Raw genomic sequence first — 15,714 nt, 5'->3', positions numbered from 1 at the left:
ATATATAACTCCAAAAAAATAAAATAATTTATACCCATAAGAATTCAATTCTCATATAACCAATCAATTTATAATACATCATCATCTATTTTCTTTAAATAATTTGCAAAAGCTGCAAATTTGAAATATTATTTATAACGCGTGTATTTAATTGAAATTCCAAACCAAGGAAATGTGGAAAACTAATTGACTGAATTGCGTCAAAAACAACACAAAAGGAAACAAAACAGCCTTAAGAATGCATAAACTATTTCTTTAAATAATTTGCAAACAAAAACTGCAAATTTGAAATATTCAAAACAAAAGACTAAACCATTTCAAATATTCAAATATTCAAATATTTAAGAATGCATAAACTATTTCCTTTAATTTGCAAACACGCATAAAACAAAAAGAGGTATTCAAGGATAGGGAAACTTTTTAATCACAATGATAGCCCAATTTGAGTTTTAGGTGGCGACAAAAATTATAGGAAGGAGCTTTGTCATTTAATAACCCCAAATAAACACAAAGAAAACTAGTTGAAGAGAGCTCATTTAGAAAAGAGACTAAGAAAATGAGGGCCACAACATAGCAATAAGGTGGTTAGGTACTCGAAACAATGAATAGTTAATCGCCCACCATTGATCAATAACCGATAATAGGTTAACGGGAGCCCAAACACGCATGAAGAATATGTGGGTCCATGGGTGGCCCAAAAAATAGGCCTTAATCAATGTCAGTTTCCACATAAGCAGAAACATAAGATGTTGGCGATCATATCTCTACACAACTAAATTTTATCATTCGGCCCTGAGTATCAAAATTCCAGATATTGGATAATGGAGCCTGCACAATCACTTGCATTGGCATCGTCGTCGTTCTCGCCATTGAATTCGTTAACTTGATACACAAATTATGAGGCCATGAAGAATAATACTTCACTTGCCTCCCGCAAGTCTTATGAGAGCTAGAGCAACTCCAATTCGACTTTAAACAATACACTCAGAAAGGGCAATTATTCCCAACAATACGAGAAATGGGATAAAAAGTCTTGGTTGACATCCTTAGGTCGCGGGTTCAATCCATTAGACCTCCAATAATAAGATGCTATGGCCAACTACACACAGGTCATGTATTCGACCCACGGTTTGCGCAAAAAGAAATAAATTATGGAACGAAACGGTGGATCGAAGGGAGCGTGAAGACAAAGTGAAAAATGAATTCAACAATTTATTTATTTGTGCTTTGTTCGATAGAGTATACAAAGGCTACAACAGTAACAGCGCTCAGACGTTTTCTTGACCAACACACAGCAAGGCAGAGGTAAAAGGGCTCTGATACCAAATGTTAGATATTCTACAGTTTCAACAGCGATTCTGCATGCGGAAAAAATTCAATGAATCATTGAAACTTAATGCCCAGGGATACGAATTACCTCCAGCCGTTGATGAAACTCTTGATGCAACTTCTTTCTTAAAAAACCACGCTCCAGCTATCCAAGCAAAAGGAAAAGGATGCAGAAATTTTGAAGGCACTTCCAAGCTCTGTTATCTCAGCTAAATGGTGTAAAAAACTGAAGGGGATTGAGATGCAAGCTTGGGGACCAAACAGATGAATTTATAGCCAAGCTTCCATCAAGCTTCTAATAGCTATGTGTCAGATGTCCCACAGATCAAGGCAGAGAACTCCAGATGGAGTAATGGTCCACTTCAGTAGCTCCCAACAATAAATTTATTAACTGCAGTTGATTTCCTTAACTTAAGGAAACTACTGCAGTTGGTTTCCATAAGTTAAGGAAAGACTGCAGTTTAAATTCCATAATTGTAGGTAGCAATTGTGCAAAAATTAATGGAGCTTAACAACTACTTGTTCAAATCCTATAACAGGACGAGGCCGGAGGAAGGCATGCAAGCATAAGTGCTCTTGGCAGTGTAGCCGATTAAGGCATGTAAGTTTGTATATAGACGGCTCTATTATTCCCGAGCTTGTGAGAACATTCTTATTGCGAGATGTAACTAAAACTAAGCTTCCAGAATCAAGGACATCCCTCATTGGCAACAGTAATGTATCCAACTGTTGAACATGGTCCACATCGTCTAAGATTATGAGAGCGTGAACAGATGAGAGATGCCTTCCGAGCTTCTCTTTACCTTCATCAGTGTTGTATATTTGCATGTTCAATTGGGTCAAATCGTTAATAAGTATACTCTACAAGGAATTTAAAGAATTCCTAGCAACACTTTCTCTAACATCAGACAAGAAGCAAAATCGATTGTAATATGATCTGTTCGGGTTGAAGAATTCTTTTGCAAGGATCACCTTGCCAACTCCAGCAAGACCCACAATTCCCACAACTCTAGCATCGCTGCTTTGCTGCTGCAATAGCACTGTATTTTCAAAATCTTTTATTTTTTCATTTAGACCAGTTGGGTATCTGGCCACATTTAATGGTGTTTTTCTAACCTTTTTCACCACTCGTTGCACGACCTGATCAACCAGCTGCCCCTCATTCCTGAATAATATAGCATAACAAGTAAGAAAACCTTAAAAAATTGTCATATATCTAATCTATCCAACATGAAATTAAAAACTAAGAAGATCAGGAAGAGTTTGAGGTCTTCACTCACCCATATAATGCCTCCAGCTCGAAACCACTTATTTCTGCAACATCAAAAAGTGCCTTCCTCCATTTTTCAACAGTGTTGTAGTCATATCGCTGCTTTTCTTGATGTATTTGAGGGTCCAATTTTTTCTTCTCTTCCAGTGTGCGCAAGGCTTGACCATACACTCTGTTTTCACCCTTCGTCCACCTAAGATCTGCTTCACACTGTAGAAAACATGAATAATGGTTGACCCTGACTCCACCATCAGTACAGTAGTAGCTCATTCATACACCAATTTGATTCCACATAATTGGGAGAAAATATTGCGATATGTACAGAGGCTGTTCGAATGGCGCCTTCTATTTGAGAAGTTAAGTTGTCTCTCTCCTGCAATTCCTCAAAGTACCATGTACAAGAAGGCTATGGTAGAGATGGTTGGGTAATGTCTTCTTAACATATGGTCCCCGATGGTTTATAAACACATCGAAGTAGTTGCTGGGGTGGCAGATGCAGCCATGGAATTGGAAGAGGAAGCGGATGTACATGCCATTGCAAACGAAAATAAGATGACACAAAAAGCAGAAGGAAAAAGAAAACGAAACTATAAGTCAGGAGCTACGTTCTTGAGTAGATTGGGAAGGTGTTCTCCCACAATTTCTCAGCAGAATTCCTGCTTAGTGTGATATAAAGATTACTAATTATTCATTAATAACATAAAATGATCTTGCGTAACGTAACCAGTGGCCTTTCATATAATTTGCAGAGCAATAGTGCTATATAAATTCCATCAATTGGCATGAAAGTGGAATCTTCCCTCTTTCTTGATCTTGCTAACGTAAGCCACGACCCCTGATTACCAAATTACTCAATTGACTTGAAACTAGCGGTTTCACATTTTCTTCGTCATGCTAAGTAAGTTGTGGCCCCGGCCCCAGTTATCAAATAATTCAAAGCAATTGATCTTAGAGGATTCCTTCACATTTTCTTCATCGAGCTAACGTAAGTTTTGGCCCCGGATTATCAAATAATTGAAAGAAATTGATCTTAGAGGATTCGTTTAGAAGAATCTCGTTTGGTTGGGTTTTTTTTTAGGTAATTTGACTTATATGATTGTTCGGTTTAATTTTTTATCTTTGAAAATATATTTTTAATGTAATTGGTTTAGTTTCACATATTTTTAGAAAAAAAAAGACACTGCAAAGTATTATTATATTCAAATTGTGTAATCTTTAGTGATACTTACAATTCATATACATACAGTCATGTTATATTTAAGTTATATAATTTTAACAATTAATATTTATAATTTCAATATTTTTTCTGAAATTTTAAAAATATTTGATATTATACTTATAATTCATATATATATATACACTCATGTTATATTTAAGTTATATAATTTTAACAATTAATATTTATAATTTCAATATTTTTTCTAAAATTTTAAAAATATTTGATATTAAAAAAGTTTTTACGTAAAAATTTTTTTTTATTTATTATAGATCTTAGAATTTTCTTAATTTATTATGGATCACAAAAGCTTAAATTCAGAAAATATTTGATATTGGATGACTCTGAAGAAGTGGAGAAGACAATGGACGACTCCGAGAAAGTGGAGAAGACAATGAGAAATTGCCAATCTATTAAAGGCTATTGGAATACATAGAGACCTTGTACATGTCTCATGACTTGGAATACATTTTCTTTCTTTCTTGGCATTCAAATTGTGCTATTTTTTGTGAATCGTGTTTTTAAATCTAGTTTATTTTAATAAAAAAAAAATTAAATTGATTATTTGGACTATTTAAATAGTCAAAATTTAAGGACTAAGTTTCATGAACAAGTTTTCTTTCAAAGTAAAATTCAAAATTCTGAATTTTATATGTTTGTAGTTCATGGGGATTTTCCACTGTCATATTGTTTATATATATCATTTCGATGTAATCAGATCCTCACTATTCAAACAATTCAATATCTGTTCCTTGCAACTTACATATAGATAGGCTTAACAAGATTTCCATGTTGACATGAGTGCTTATTTATGTTTGGGTCAGTTCTTCTTGGTTCAATTTTTTCAATATCTAAATTTATGGTCAGATAGCCCTCCATCACACTATGCATAGGTCAACTACAAATGAACATGATTGCACCTCGAATTCTCAATGTTCGTCATAAATTGTGAAACAAACTTTTGTACAATTCATCACATTGATAGGGGAAAATCCTATGCCCACTAAAATGTCTCATTAAGGCTTTCCTGCCTTACATTGCAATTTTGCAGAAGCATGACTTATGCTTCCAAGATACACTTCATAATAAAATAATAATAACAACACTTTGGATTCTACTAAATCAAATTGTGGGATTCTTCTCTTACTCAATAAAAAGATGATGGCTTCATTGGCCCCAAAAACTTCTATCTACAAATCTATGCCATTGCCTTAGGGCGTTTCCTTTGCAACATATTTTGCAAATGCTAGTTATAATTCCTAAAATTTAGTTATTTGAGTGGTGGTTGGATGTATTTGTATATAAACTTTTTAATTCATAGCCATTAAAATAGTGTTAATTTGTATGTATTAATAAAATATAATTAGTTGGTATGTTTGAATTAGACAATTAATTTTTATTTTTATTTTCCACGTGAAATATATTTATATTGTATTGAAGGAATATGCATGTTTTGGTCTTCAAAGGACTAATCAGATTTAACAAGGTTCGAAGTTATTGTAATAAAGCTCATCATGTCACTTGTCAGAATTGAGCTTATGTGGGGGGTGATAACAATGATTCCATCCAACCAACCCAATTGAGTATTGTATTACATTTTTCAATTCTCTTTTAACTCTTTTTACAAATTTTACTTTTTATATAAATAGGAAAAAATAATAAATAATCACTAAAGTTTTATAAACGCTTTCAATTATGGTACTTGCATGTTATTCATTAATGAAGGGTTGAAGTGGATATATGCTAATGCCATATATGTGGTAGAAATATAAATTGCAATTAATATTAGTTAAAAAATGATTTTTAAAATTGGAGTATTAGTCTCATTCTATTCCAAAAATGACCCAATCCTTAATTTTACATTTAGAGTTGAGTGATATTGAACCTTGAAATCTAGATGAAGGTAGACTATGTACACCTTTATAGACTTTAGCATTTAAATAATTGCATGGAGATGGTTCCCTTATCCCACAAACAAAAGGATCTTATACATCAATTTGATGTTTGGCTTGGCCATAAATTTAAATTATATTGTTATTATTATTATATTCTTTAAAAAATTACAATAATTATAATACCTACATTAGATATTACTAACAAATACTTAACAAATACTTGTAAAATCTAATAGTAAAATAATGAACTTTTAATTCACTTGCAGCAATGCTACAAGTCTATTGTCATTTGGAAAGAAAAAAATACAAAACAATTTCATAAAAAAAAGTCAAGTAAATAATAAGATGAATAAAAAAATTGCTTATAAATCAAAGCCTTTTCAATTCATTACATATTTAAAAAAAAAAACTATACAAAAAACATAAGTATGACTACATTTGAATGCTATATAGAACATTGACTCTATTATAATTTATGATAGTTAATTTTGTAAACATGTGAGTTAATTTTGTAAACATGTTCACATGTACATGGTAATTTTTAACACGCATTGGATAAAGATTTTGAAAAACCAATTTATATGATTTTAAATTTTAATGTACAATTGTATTTCTTTATTAACATTTTTTACTTTTCTTTATTAACATTTTTTACAAAGTAAGGCATTTTATTTTTACATCAATAATTTTAGCGAATTTTTATTCTTACATTAATTATCTATAATCGCAATAATCTTATTTAAACTCATAATGAACAAAGTTATTTATTCATTTTCATTTTATATGTGTTAATATGAATATACATATGTAATATTTAAAAGAAAACATGCTATAAATAAATGACTTGTATTTCTTTATTAACATTTTTTACTTTTCTTTATTAACATTTTTTACTTTTCTTTATTAACATTTTTTTACAAAGTAAGGCATTTTATTTTTACATCAATAATTTTAGCGAATTTTTATTCTTACATTAATTATCTATAATCGCAATAATCTTATTTAAACTCATAATGAACAAAGTTATTTATTCATTTTCATTTTATATGTGTTAATATGAATATACATATGTAATATTTAAAAGAAAATATGCTATAAATAAATGTCTTGTATTTCTTTATTAACATTTTTTACAAAGTAAGGCATTTTATTTTTACATCAATAATTTTAGCGAATTTTTATTCTTACATTAGTTATCTATAATCGCAATAATCTTATTTAAACTCATAATGAACAAAGTTATTTATTCATTTTCATTTTATATGTGTTAATATGAATATACATATGTAATATTTAAAAGAAAACATGCTATAAATAAATGCCTTGTTACTTAGAATTGGTAATGTAATTTGTTATGTTTTTTTAATGGAAAGTAGTTTGTTGTTAATAGTAATTAAATAGCATAAATTTCAATTAAAATTTTGAAAATGTGTATTTTTATATTAAATGTTTGAAAATGTAATAATTTCATTATAATGAGGTAAGAGTTATTTATGGATTATTATATATATATATATATATATATATATATATATATATATATATTAATTTACAAATGTGATATGTAATATTTGTAACAAAATTCAATGTAAATAAAGATATGTTTAAAAAAATATTAGAATTAATAAATATTCATTTCAAATCTTTAACTAAATGTGTTTTAACATTTAAATTCATTATCATTTTACATTTTTTTTAGTAAAAGTAATACGTCAGTCTGTTTAGTTTTTATATAGTAATTTTCTTTATATACACTATTTTGTATTGTCAATAAACAATATTTGATAGTAGCAATCATTCCACTACCATTTGTCACATCAAAGATAGACTGAGAAAGTCTTACATGGAATTATGTGTAACATCATTTTATTATCACTTTATTAGATTATTACCTAAAAACCCTATCTCATAGTAACATTTTTGGTAAGATTCGATACATGAGTAATGACATATCTTTGTATTCTTTATAGCTTGGATGGTAAAATAGTCAAATCCCCAAAAGTTTTCTACATAGTGCACACAGAAAACCTTGTATTTTTTTTATTTTTTTTTAGTAAGACTAATTCTATTAACAAAGTAGAGAAATATAATTACATAGAGACCGAAGTCAAGACTCTGCTCTGATGAGAGGCAGAACTGTTAGGAGAAAACAGGTGAGAAGACAAGATTCAGAACCCGCGCAGGGGATCAGGATGATACAAACAGGTGAGAAGACAAGATTCAGAACCCGCGCAGGGGATCGGGATGATACTCTCCTGGTGCTTCATAGTTAACAAAAACATCAAAAAACACAGGAAATTCACAACACAGCTTACATAACAAACTTGCCTAGTGATAGGCGTAGCATAACCAAAAAATGACGCCGGGGAGAGCTCACTAGTCATCTTGTGGTTCTTCCACGATACGGCACCATCCGCAATCTGGCACATCCTTAGCTTGAGCAACGTTTTGAACAGAGGGGCCAGGGTCAACCGGTATCATCTCCGCATCCTGAGTGTTGCAACCCTGAACATTCAAATCTTGCCGAGGCGCAATTCCAATTCCCAGCTGGATGGAAGGAGAAGGAACAGAGACTGCCCCCGAGCCTCCCGGATGAGAATCAGAGACGAGGCCCGAGACCAGATGATAAATCATCGGGACAAAGGCTATGAACACACAACTCAAAACCCACCACCCGAAGCCAGAAACAAGACCTGAGACCAGATGATGAAATGTCGAGACTAAGACCACCAGACAAGAGCTTGAGACCCAGCGGAGCAAAGAGAGGAGCAGCAGGTGCCACTCCAGGAGGTCAAAGCCTAGCTCCAGAGATACTTTCCCCAGCAAGTGCCGAAATCCCTCAGAGAAAACAGAGCTAACCCCAGACAGCCTGAAAACCGAAATGAGACCTGAGGCGAGGGGATGAGCCAAGTAAAACAACCCAAATGACTTCATCACCAACCCAAAACAGAGCCTGTCCTTAACCTTTCCTGGCATGCCTCGAGAAGCCTCTTCCATTACTGCAGCATTGAAGAACGTCGTCATCTCTTGCAGGTCCTTGCGTGCAGAGAAAAGAACCGTCGCGGTAGACATGAAGTGAGAATCAGAGCCACTGGAATGTGATCTGTTTAACCTTACATTTCGTGCATGCCAAGCGCTCTCCAGCTTACATGTATTTAACTCTATATACTAGGTGGGCAGGTGTCGAACTGCCTCGCCCCACCCCTGTCTCTTCACCGTAAATGCTGCCTTAATCACTCGCATCCGGGGCACAGAAAACCTTGTATTAGGTGCTTACTCAAAGAAAAAATTATTTCATCTAAAATCACTCACAACAAACAAATAAATGTGGATGGAGATAGTTTAAGTGATAAAACTACAAGGATTTAAGGGCCAACGAACTTAAGAGAAGCACTGAGTATTGTGAAATTTTAAATATTGTTGGAGTTAACTAGTTATTATTCACCTATTAATTTCGATTATTTACCTTCTGCAAAATACGTGTAGAAAATACTAAATAAAACACTATGGAAACTTCATTGAAAATAAATAACCACAGGGACTAAGAAGATTATAGCACACACACAAATAATGGACACCAATATTTTTGGACAAATGTCCTTGGAAAAACCCTAGTGTGAGGAAAATCAGTTCTGCAAATGAGTTATTTTATTAATTCTTCAAAAAAATCTATGATGGAGAAATTACAATCGTTTGTCGTAAATTAGCAAACCTCCAGAAAAATATTTCTACCACTTTTGCAAGTCAGTATATCCTCCTGGAAGCAATTTGGCCTCTTCTGATCTACTCACACGTGCAACCTACTCACACGTGCAACCTTGGCTTTAGCAAACTCACATTGTTGAGGAAATAACTTGGCCTCCCTCTGGATTTCAACCTCAACTGGAAAAATCGACTTTCATGTGCAATTTGATCTCTCCTGCAATCCCTCCTTGCTCCTACAAATCGTCCTCCTAGAGAAATTCGCACTCCCAACTAGGGTAATTCGCACCCCTCTCTAGAGAAATTCGCACCACTGGAAAATCAACCTCTCTATAGAAAAATCGATCTCCAACTAGCTCTGGAAATCATTGTGATAAATTCCTCCAACAATCGTGTCTCCAAACAATGTTGATATCTCTATGTCGATGCCCCTACACTGCTTTCGTGCCCTTGCTATCACTTCAATATAATGCCTCGATCTCTCATTGATTTATTGTCCAAGTGCCCATTGATTTCCTCTTATAATTTCTCGTTGACGAATCAACAACCATGATCTAATCTCAATCGATGACTAAGATCAACTTGACCTCTTCAAATGACCTTTTTGAAAGTCTCTAGAGGAAAATTGATTTACCCCAATTAATATTGATTGATTAATCCATTTCCCTAAGTTAGACTTAGGGAAATTAATAAATTGGCTAATTAATTATAATAAAGGCCTTTTCTTGTGAAATATTTTCTGGGTATTGGAGAAAATGTGTTCCCTAGCCTCATAGACACAATCTGAGACTAGAACACTTATCGAGCTACACAAACTAACACTCCCTCTTAGCGAGAAAGGTGTTATGTATAACACACATCTTGTCTTTTAAGAAGATGAATCTCGCCTTCCCTAAAGCCTTCATCAACATATCTGCTACCTGCTCATCTATGGGTATATATTGTAGTTGCACAATCATGCGGTGCACACAATCCCTAATGAAGTAGTATGTGATGTGTATATGCGGACCTGTCACGAAACACTGGATTCTCTAACAACCTAGTGCAACTTTGATTGTCGCAGTGTATCACCATTGTCTCAATCCTTTGACCAAACAAGGATACTAGCAGCTTACGAAGCAAAATAGTCTCGCAAGTAGACATGCTCACTTCTATGTACTCTACCTTTGCAAAACGCAGTGCCATGAACTTCTACTTCCTGTTGTACCAAGAAACAAATAATGATCCCATGTTGAAGTAACACCCTGAAGTGATTTTCCAATCCACTGTGCTACCTGCCCAGTCTTCATCAGTATATCCAACCAACCTGACACCATCACCTCGAGCATACCTGATCCCATACTGGATAGTGCCACACAAATATCTGAGCACATGTTTTTCTAGTGTCCATTGCACTCTCTTTGAATCTACCATGAACTAACTGAGAGAGTTTACTGCATAGGATATATTTGACCTTGTGTTGACCAAATACATGGGAGAGCTTATCAACTGTCTGTATAAGGTGGGGTCCACATCCTTCTCCCTAGATGCATTTATCTTCCTCCAATTAGTGATCATGGGTGTAGACATGGATCTGAAATCCTCTGCCCTGAATCTCCTTAAGATCTCAATGCAGTATTTCCCTTGTCTAAGGAAAATCTCACCATCCATCTGCCATATCTTCATGCCTAGAAAATAGTGCATGAGCCTCAATATTCATCTCGAACTCAGCCGCGAGATCCCTTTTTCACTCCTCTATGAGCCCCAGTGAAACTGTCAGAAAAAAGTTGCCCACATATAAGACAAGAATGAAAACCTCACCCCCAACCACCTGAAGTAGTACAAATTCACGTTTTCCCTACTCTTCACGAAGCCCATGCCCTACAAGTATCTATCGATGTGCTCATGCGATGCTTCGGGAGCCTACTTGAGCCCGTATAAATCTCTCTTCAACCTGCACACGTGGGTCCCTCTGTTGTGTGCCACAAATCCCTCTAGTTGTTCAATGAACACCTCCTCCTCCAGTTCACCATTCAGGAACATCGTCATAACATCCATCTGATGATTTTGTCATGCCATCTGTGCTGCTAATTAGATCACGGCTTATATAAAAGTGTATCTAGCCATAGGAGCAAATGTTTCCTCATAATATGTTCCCTCCTTCTAAGAGAATCCCTTGGCCATGAACCTAGATTTGTATTTCTTGATGTTATCATCTAAAACATGCTTGATCTTATATATCCTGTGTGATATAACCACTATCTTATCTGTAAATCTTGGTACAAACTCCTACACATTTTTCTACATGATTGAGGAATATTCCTCAACCATTGCATACTGCCACACCTGTTGTTGTGCGGGCTCCTGATAGCAGGAAGGCTCGCTATCTACCAACTGACTGACCAACGCCATATAGCCAGTGTACCTCTCTAGTTGTCTTTGCTCTCTCCTGCCCATCTGAGGAGTCCCCACAAACTCCTGAGCATCCCTGAGTGTCTATTGAACCTCAAGATTCCTCTTGCAAATAGTGGAGTTATGAATATATACCTCTATATCCTCTTGATGCAACTCCCAAATCAGCTGCATTCGTTGCTCCATGCTCTGCAAACTTTCAAGAAACCCTACACCTGATTTAGTGCTCATACTCATGACTGTAATCATGCTATGTGTCCCCTAATCTTGTTGCTCAACTCTAGGAGCTTCTGTTGGTTGCCCACTCTGATCCTTTGCTGCTGGAAAATATTTGGACCTCCTATATGCCTTGTCCTCTTGGCTCTTGGGATGAAGATCATATATGCCTTAGAGGTTTCGTTGTACCCAACGAAGTAACCTCACTCTACATTTTGATCCAACTTCGAATCTGTCTCCTGGAATGTGATAATATGCTAGGCTGCCAAATATCCTTAAGTGAATGACATCTAACTTATTCCTCGTAAATGCCTCTTCAAGTGTAATCTTTCCAAGCGCTCTATGTGGAACCTTGTTTTGTATGTAAACTATTGTACTACATGCCTCTGTCCATAAATAGTGCGATAGATCCTGGTCATACAACATCACTCTCTCTACCTTCGAAATATAATGATTCTTCCTCTTAGAAACCCCATTATGGTGTGGGTTGTAAGGAACCATCCACCCTCTCTTGATTCTCGCTTTAGTACAAAACTCTTGGAATTCTTTATTGGTGTACTCACCTTCATTATCTGACCAAAGAATATGGATCTTTCTTCATGTTGCATTCTCCACTAGAGCCTTAAACTCATAAAATTGAGTGAAGACTTCATCTATGGTCTTCATGAAATAGATCCAAGTATTCCTAGAGAAATCATCGATAAAAGTCACAAAATACTTGTATCCCCTTAGATATTTCATCAACATTGACCCACATATATCTAAACGCACAAAGTCAAGTATCCCCTGTGATCTTTTGTCACTCATTGGAAAATCTTCTTTCACAAACTTCCCCAACACACATCCTCTACAAACATCATCATGCTTTGTGCTCACCTCCAGAACACGTGTCACTCTCTCACAAAGCAATTTAAGTACTCCATGATGAATATGGCCCATCCTCCTATGACATAGGTCCCCCCATGGATTTCTACTGCTGACAAGTGCCTCTGGAGTGTCCATCTACAATATGTATAACTAGCCACTCCTTACTCCAATTGCTATAGGTGACATATAATCCTTGTGCTTCAATAGAAATTGTGCCCCTCTAAATATAACATCACATCCTTTGTCCTAAAGAATGGATACGGAGATAAAGTTCATCCCCAAGCCTGGTATATGAAACACATCATGAATAGGAATCGGCTTGCCATTCTCCCTCTGATATAGAGTAGTCCCTCTTACAACAGGGTTGCAATTGGACTTGTTCCCCATCTGAATATGAAATTTGATGTCCTCCTTATAACTGGAGAAGTACTCTCTAACTCTTGTCATGTGGAATGACACTCACTGTCTATATACCAAAAACTCTGTGAAGTTGAGCTAGATGGGAAGAAATCAATGTGAATTCCTACTCCATCTTATTGGAGAGCTCGTCTGCACTAGCTGAAGTTGTTTCTTGCTTCTTACCCTTCTTCTTCCTTTGTGGACAATTGTTAACATAGGGGAAAAACTCATGACAGGCATAGCACTTAACGTTCGAAAGGCCTTTCTTCTTATTCTCTTTGTTTGGGCCTAATCCCTTGATGGATCCTTTCTTTGCCTTCCCTTTTCCTACCAGGGCTATGTTCTCCTTCTCCCTCTCAACCTTCGAAGCTTTACCGTTGTTGTTTCTATTGTCATTAACCAAACTCAGCCTGACCTCCTCCTGACTGAAGTCACCCCATAGGAATTCCCATCTTGGAAGTGTATCTCTCCCATTGAGCACTTGGACGAACACGCTCCATTCCACGGAAAACCCATTCAGATTTATTTGCACCAGCTCGTCATCACATGGCTTATCTTCTACTACAACTAATTCATCTCTGGGAAGTTGAACTCTAGTAATATAGGAAACCACGTCTTCACCCCTCTGCATCTTGATGGTCCTCAACTTCTCTCTGAGAATCAACTTTATATTCTTTGTAGGATTCTCATACAGTTTCACAATCACGTCCCACCTCTGCTTCATTGTGTCTTTCTCTGCAATATGAAGAACAATATGGTGCTTGACTCCATCAAGGATAATCCCCTTGGCTTTGGCATTCTCCTTCTTATAGGTTTCTAGCTACTGTGGATTTGTCAATACAGCAATAACATTCTTCACATACTCCTTCAGTCCATACCATCCAATAAGAATGGCATTATGGCTTTCCAAACACCAATAATTGAAGGCTCCATCCAATTTGTCATGATCTCTCAAACTTGTTGCGACCAATCTCAAAATCTAGAAATACAGCAAAACCAGAATAAACTGGAGAAAAATATAAACTAGGTTGAAACCCTCAAACTCTCTTTTTGTGCTCTGTGTAGATCGTCTTTTTTCCCTCAAATCCGCTCTGATACCATGTGAAATTTTAAATATTGTTGCAGTAAACTAGTTATTATTCACCTATCATTTTAAATTATTTGTCTTTTGCAAAATACTTGCAACAAATATTAAATAAAACACTACTGCAACTTCACTGAAAGTAAATGTTATGAATAAAATATAGCAGGTTAAACACTCCAAAACACTTGGAATATAAAGATCTCCATTGAATATACAAGTAACGTATATTAAAATCTATGAATGAGAATAATGATACAAATGAGAGTAAAGGTATGCTTATATACCCTAGGCAGGTGCCTTTTTACATACAGCCATGTCCTTAGAGATATGTCTCTTCATTATTAACTACTAACTAATTAATTACAATTATCATTTATGTTATTTTTAGATATATTTTATTCATAACATTGTTTTCATCTTCAAAAAGTTATGTCATCAAAGATTATTGTTGATAAGGTGTGTCATCTATTTCTTGTCTTGCAATTTGTTCGTAACTTTTACGAATTTATAGATTTGTCATATTTGTTGATACAAAATGATAAGATCATTTAAGAGATAAATAGAATTGTCGCACTGAGAAGGGATCTGACCATCTTAAATCAATGTTTTGTGGAATCTTTCGGTTACTCGAAACTTGTGATGAATTGTTATCACATGAGTGGATTGTACAAACTTCAGTCGTCCTTGGAACATAAGTTTGTTGTTTATGTTCTGAGTGATACTAATTCGTAGATTGATTGAGAAGTCTGCTCTTGTGATTCGGATGTCGATAAGGAGTTCTACTGGTTGGACCTTCCATTATCATGTGTGAGGCAATTTCCTGATTTACTTCGTGTTTTCTTGTTGTTGAGTTGGCAATTGAATCATCGCTTGGAATTTCCATTGCTTGAATTGCAACATCTGAATATGTTTTAACTTCTATTGGTTTCTCATCTCTTGAGTTATGATATTAACTGCATCAATATTTATCCCATTCTCTTCAACTTCAATCTCTTCATTTGAAAATTTTGATGCTTCATTTAATTTCCAATGACTTATTGTCCTTCTTAACTTTCCTAATTTGCATTAGTAATTTCTCACTATGGTCCTTAAGCCAAGAAACTTCTTCATTTTTGTCAGTAGTGATTTTGTCAACTTCTCTTTGCATATTTTGTAGTAACCTTCTTGAAAAAATACTTTTGAAATATCTTGTATGTTTTCTATCGTCGTTGAATCTAACTTCAAAGTAACATCTTGTAGCGTTATTTTTTTCCTTTATGCGGTTTGTATTTAGGATAAAGGACCCTAGAGTTTGCATTCTGGGTGAGCCCAAAACAATGTCATTATCATCAAAAAATAAGGTTTT

This window comes from Pinus tabuliformis, chromosome 9 (genome assembly GCF_031772625.1).
Source record: "Pinus tabuliformis cultivar Carrire ecotype Pingquan chromosome 9, CPIR1, whole genome shotgun sequence".
Taxonomy (NCBI): domain Eukaryota; kingdom Viridiplantae; phylum Streptophyta; class Pinopsida; order Pinales; family Pinaceae; genus Pinus; species Pinus tabuliformis.
This window is presented reverse-complemented; position numbering follows the sequence as displayed.